This window comes from Silene latifolia, chromosome 6, assembly GCF_048544455.1.
Source record: "Silene latifolia isolate original U9 population chromosome 6, ASM4854445v1, whole genome shotgun sequence".
NCBI classification, from domain to species: Eukaryota; Viridiplantae; Streptophyta; class Magnoliopsida; order Caryophyllales; family Caryophyllaceae; genus Silene; species Silene latifolia.
The window spans coordinates 3,242,638-3,248,708 of record NC_133531.1 but is presented as its reverse complement, the minus strand read 5'-3'; positions in this window follow the sequence as shown (position 1 = coordinate 3,248,708).

The window sequence follows — 6,071 nt, the reverse complement described above, 5'->3', positions numbered from 1 at the left end:
CTAGAAAACTATAGTTTCGGATCGGATCGGATATCCAAATGTTTTAATTCTAATATCCATATCCAAACCAAAACCAAAGATTTCGGATCAGATATCCAAACCAAACTTAACTTTCGGATCAGATATCCAAACATTCGGATCAGATTCGGATCGAATATCGGATCAGTTTGGATAATCGGATTTTTTGCTCTACCCTAATATATATAACACAAATTGTTAAAAGGGATCGTGTTCCGGGTATGAATTCCGAAGTAAGTTTGTTTACCACGCTAGCTTTGTCGAATAATGCCTCTTCTAGCCTTGACTGCTCTCCTCGGCCTCTCCTGCAACAATGGACAAACTGAGGGCTTGGCTTTGTGCCAAGCGTACTCACTCCGACGCTCAAGTCAGTGAACCTATTGTGGTTAAGTAGAATGTTGCTTGATGACGTGTATTGTAGAGAGATGAGAGAGATAATACCAATTTAAGTGGTTCTTAGGTTAGATTCTGGATCCCTTCCTCAATGAGGATTGAGGAGTATTTATAGACTTTCACCTTTTGTCACGTAGTGGCCAAGTGGGCCAAGTGGCGTAGCAGGTGGAAAGACCGATCTACCCTCGGCCGAGGGACCTATGGCAGGCCGGCGAGCCTGGTTGACTCCATGCCGAGGGTTCTTGGATATGAGTACGCGGTATGTGCCCATTTGGCGAGTTGCCATGCCGATACCCCAGTGGCGGGCAGCCGAAAGGATGCATCGGTGGGATGCCTAAGTCATTGAACTTCTTTGTGGATATCTTTGACCTCGTTCAATATGTTGACCAAGTCGGTGGGTGCGAGAATATGCCCCATCAATTTGCCCCCAGCGTAGTCTGCCGTGTGGTATGGGCTCCGATGTATGTTGATCGTATATTCTGCGCAAGTGAAAATTTTACGCTCGCCCGCTTCTTCTCCCTCGGCTTACTTACATACAGTAGTACCATATCCCCCTCCACATGGATGGGTAATGGACATCAAATGTGGAAGAGAAGATCTTCTTGGCGGCGGACCCAGGTTGAGAGTGCGGTGTACTTTTGATTGCCCCGTACGGTGCTACCTAGCTTGGTTAGTCATGTTGCCGGCGGGGAACAGATACTTTAGGATTTTCTTGAGGAAGATGAAAAGGCGAAGGGATATGAAGGGCGTGTTGAAGACGCTTGTTCTTGTTGCTTTGATTGACATTCAACTGTTGCGTCGATTGACATTCCGTGTACGCATGCGACATGTGTCTCTTCGTTGATTGGGCGACGCTTCATGGGCGTTTTTGATTGGTCCTCCTTTATGGGCTTTTGCTATAAATACCAGTTTTACGAAGTGAAATTGGTTAACAATTTCATTCATTCTAAAAAATTTCTTCTTTCCAAAATTCCAAGTCTTTCCCTCTTTTCCGATCTTGAATTTTTACGTCGGCGTAGCACTTTTCTTCAAGGTAAACCGAAAAACCTTTTCAACTTTTTGTTTTGTTTTAAGTAATTGTTGTGAACCATGTCTTCTCGATGCCGGTCCCAAGATGCCGTGCGCCGGGGTTCCCCGTCGCGTTTTGATGAGGAGGAGGTGGTAGCCGCAATTCCGTTAAGGTCGAGGGCCCTAGGTCTCCTTCCCTAAGTTGACCGCAGAGTTACGGAGGAGTGGGAAGATGATGACGATGTGGATGACGGTGATGATGATGAGGAAAGGAATCCTTCCGGGCGGAGAGGGCGACAGTCTTGCATCATTACGATGCCCGTACTACCGCGCCGATCGTGGTTTTATCGATAAGTTGGTCCGCTTGCTCGCTCTGAATTTTCAAGAGCACTTCTTTTTTGGCAAGGGGTACAACATTGTCATCCCTGGGGAGGGTCAGGCCGTCTGTTGCCCTCCCCCGGGTCACATCGGCGTATATATGAGGCACCTGGAGTATGGTCTCCGGTTTCCTCTCAATATGTACGTCTCTTCTATAATTCGGGCGATGAACGTTGCGGCGGCGCGGCTTCACCCTTTGGCCGTTAGGACTATAGTCGGCTTCGTGTGGGTCGTGTGTGCGTCGGGGGTGATCCCAACGGTAAACTTATTCCGCCGAATTCATTTTCTTCGAATGAATGTTCAAGGTGGCCGGGGTGGTATAGCGTCCCGGTGAGCCGGCTATCTCACCGTGCCTAAGCTCACCTCTTGCAAGGGCTGGAAGGAACGGTGGGTGTATGTCGAGGTCCCAGATGATTATCCGTTGCCTCGGTCTTTTGAGCACCATGTTAACTTGCGGTGCGAGAGCAAAGGGGAGCGTGAGAAGATGATCCCCAAGGGCAAGAATAAGATGGACGCCGGGAATGTCTATCTTAATGAGGACGAGAAGCAGGCACTGAAGCTTTTCGAGGTCGATGATGATGGGGCGCCGAAGGTTTGGTTGCCCCCGACGCAAGTCATCCAGATGGATGAGCCGCTTTGCCACGTCGGCCTCATACCGGCCCTAGCACGGGGTGAGTGGGGTCGGTGTGAGGCCCATTTCTGCTTTAATGTTTTTCGTTGTTTGTTTCTTGACATGTCCCTTTGTCTAAGTTTTGCTTTGTTTCTTTTACGAGCACTTTGGTCCCGAATCGTCGAGCAACTCCTCGAGAAGATGGGGCTGGACAAAGACGGAAACGTTAAGGAGAAGAATCCGAAGGTCGATGTGCATGACCGCCGTCCGTCGCCTCGACCTCTGAAGGGCTTGGACGATACGGCGGCCCGAGGCCAAGGTAGTCTGCTTGCCATTCCTCGCCGGGTCCGAAAAGCCAAGTCTACGGCGGCGACGGTGTCAACCTGTTCGCCTCCACCGTGGTGGAGGTCGTTGACATTGTCGATGGAGAGGATTCCGATCTTTGGGATCTCCGCTTAGGCGTAAGAGGAAAAGATCTACCCGGCCACCGATGCTTCGCTTCCGTCGCTCATGTTAATGCCGGTAGCCGAGAAACGGATCAATCGGCCAAGAAGAGCAAGCCCTCCGTGCAGTCTAACTTGCGGCTCGGTTGCGGCTCATTAGATATACGATGACCGCTCTCTGGTATGTCCATGAACGTTGACGTGGACTCTTTGGTTGAATTTTTGTAGATCAACCGGCGCGATCTGTCCCCAATTGCGAGCGGCGAGTTGAGAAGAGGCCTATGCGGGACGGCGGGAAAAAATGCCGACTCCGTACTCGCGTCGATATCCAACGACCGGCTCATAGCGGAGGGTACAAAGCTGAGCAAGAAGGTTGGGATTTGGTCCGATCTGGTCGGCTCTCGTATTAGGGAGCAAGAAAAGGCCTTGGCCGATCGGGGCCGTTGATAGAAGCAAATGAGGCTCGATGTTGTTGCCGCATGGGGTGGCCGGGAAGGCTAAGCTTGACCTCCTTGCTGCCTGCGCGGGTCGAGGAAATTGAGAAGCTGCTTGTCGGCCGAGAAGGCCAAGGTAGAGGCTGCGATTCTGCCGCCGCCAAGTTGAAGGAGGAACGGGACCGGTACAAGGGCGGCTACGACGTTGTTGTCGCCCAAAGGGAGGAGTCGAAAAGGGCGTATCGGCTCAAGTGAGTCGCATAGGGAGACTAGTGCTATCCTTGCCCAAAGGGAGAAGGATATTGAGACACTTCAAAGCACGATTCTCCCTCGCATGTGTGCTCAGTATAGGGACCTGACCGAAGAAGTTTTCAGAGAGGTGGTAGATGAGGTCTATCCGGATGGCTCCTTTCTATGGACGAAATTTGACGAGCTGTTCGACGATAGGCTCGAGGCTAAAGAGAAGGCTGCGGCGGATAAGGCTGCCGAGGATGCGAGGGCCAAGAAGGAGGAGGAGGCGGCCGCCGCAAAGGCGGCCCTTGCGAGAGAAGACGAGGGCGGCCGGGAGGAGTCTCGCTGGGCGAAAGGCACTGAGGATGCTAAGGTCGCTAAGAAAGCCGAGGATGCTAAGGCGCCCGGAGCGCATCTAAGACGCTCACCGAGGGTAACGCTGCGATGGCGGTAAGGGCAAGCGAAAGAACGGGCATAGGGAGACGGGCGGTCGTCACCGGGCTCACCGGCGTCTCGGATAGCCAGCTATTCGGGGCCAACTATTAAGCTTTTTCTCCCCGCCATCCTTTTGGCGCTTCAAAGAACCAGTCCGTAACCTTTTGCTTTACTTTTCCTTGTATTTTGTAAAACCTTGGTAGGTAGAGTCTTGGCTTATCCCAAAGGGGACGGCCGTCGTCTGTATTTCTCCTTCTTGTAACTTTGTTATCTTTTTCTTTAATGAGAACTCGCTTGTTTTGCCTCTGGCTTGGCCGAGGCCTTTGATTTATTCCTTCACTTGTCTTCTTGCGTTAATTAATTGAGCGCTTTTTCGTTTCTACCTTCGGCTTTAGCCGAGCGATTTAGGATGCGTATCTCAACTGTGTTTAACGTCTTTAAGCTCGGTCTTAATTTGCCGAGAGGCGATTCGTTAATTAATTGAGCGCTTTTTCGTTTTTACTTTCGGCTTGGCGAGCGGTTAGAATGCGTATCTCAACGGTGTTTAACGTCTTTAAGCTCGGTCTTAATTTGCCGAGGCGATTGCGTTAATTAATTGAGCGCTTTTTCGTTTTACCTTCGGCTTGGCGAGCGGTTAGAATGCGTATCTCAACCGTGTTTAACGTCTTTAAGCTCGGTCTTAATTTGCAAAGGCGATCGCGTTTCACTCGTCTCTTCCCGGCCGATTCACGGGCAACGGAGTTTGCGTTTTGACACGCCGTTGAACATATGTTAGCATATCGGCTCGTCCCCGTCACTCCGTTAAAGGCCGGGATGAGACGAGGTTTTGGCTCTGTCTGCTGTGTACATATGTTAGTATGCCTTCTGATTGGGGTGGATTAACACTTTGATGAAAAACTTGGATGACTCCTCATTAGATATGAATATGCATTGGGGTGCCAACAATTGTTTTGGGCAACTCCGCTGTTATACAAAGTATTTTCTGAGGTTGTCGGTGTTCCAATGGCTCATCAAAGGTACATCTCCCATGTCCGTCGGCCGGTATGTACCCGGCCTCATTTCTTCAACTACCTTGTAGGGACCCTCCCGATTGGCGTCAACTTGCCATGGATGTTTCCTTTGTTGGTGGCGGCTGACTTCCTTAGGACCAGATCTCCTACTTTTAAGTCCCTTTTGTGGACTCTTCGGTTGTAGGCCCTTTTCATTCGGCTCGATATCTTTGCTAAGTTGAGGCGTGCCATATCTCGGCTTTCTTCGACCAGGTCCGGGGAGGTTCTTAGGCCTTCCTCGTTTTCATCCGGTTAAAAGTGGCCGTTACGAATGTTGGCACCGTTGCTTCAATCTCGGCGGGATCGCCGGACCCTTAGACTAGGTGAAAAGGACTGTACCCCGTTGCTTCTTTCTCCGTGGTCCGGAGGGACCACAGAACGCCGGGTAGCTCATCGGCCCATCTTCCCTTGAGGTCTTCAACTGTCTTCTTCAAGCCGTTGAGGATTGTTTTATTGGTGCCTCACTTTGTCCGTTGCTGCGGGGTGGCGGACGGAGGAGTATACAAATTTGATGCCGAGTTCTTCCAACCAGCTCATTATTGTGTCACTCCAAAATTCTCGGCCATGGTCGAACACCATGACTTGGGGTAACCCAAAACGAGTTATGACATTTTCCCGGATCACCTTTCTTACGGCCGCGCGGTTTTGCCAGCACGCCACGCCTCAACCCGTTTGGTGAAGTAGTCGACGGCGACGATTAGGAACTTTCTTCCTCCGGATGCCGTTGGAAATGGCCCTAGTAGATCCATTCCCCACTGTGCAAAGGGAAGGGGATTAAGCACTGTTGCGGGTCTCGGAAGGTGCGTGTATCACCGGAGCGTGCATCTGACAGTTGTTGCATTTTCTGGTTTTGTTTCTGGAATCTTCAAGCATGGTGGGCCAGAAGTAGCCGGCTCGGAGAGCTTTGTGGGCTAGTGTTCTTGCCCCCATGTGATGTCCACAGATGCCTTCGTGTATTTACAAGATTAGCTCTGCATCGGTGGGCCGGACCGACACATTTTAGGAGTGGCCTTGTCACGGACCTCTGTATAACTCTCCTTCGAATACCAAGTACCTTCTTTGCGATCCTCTT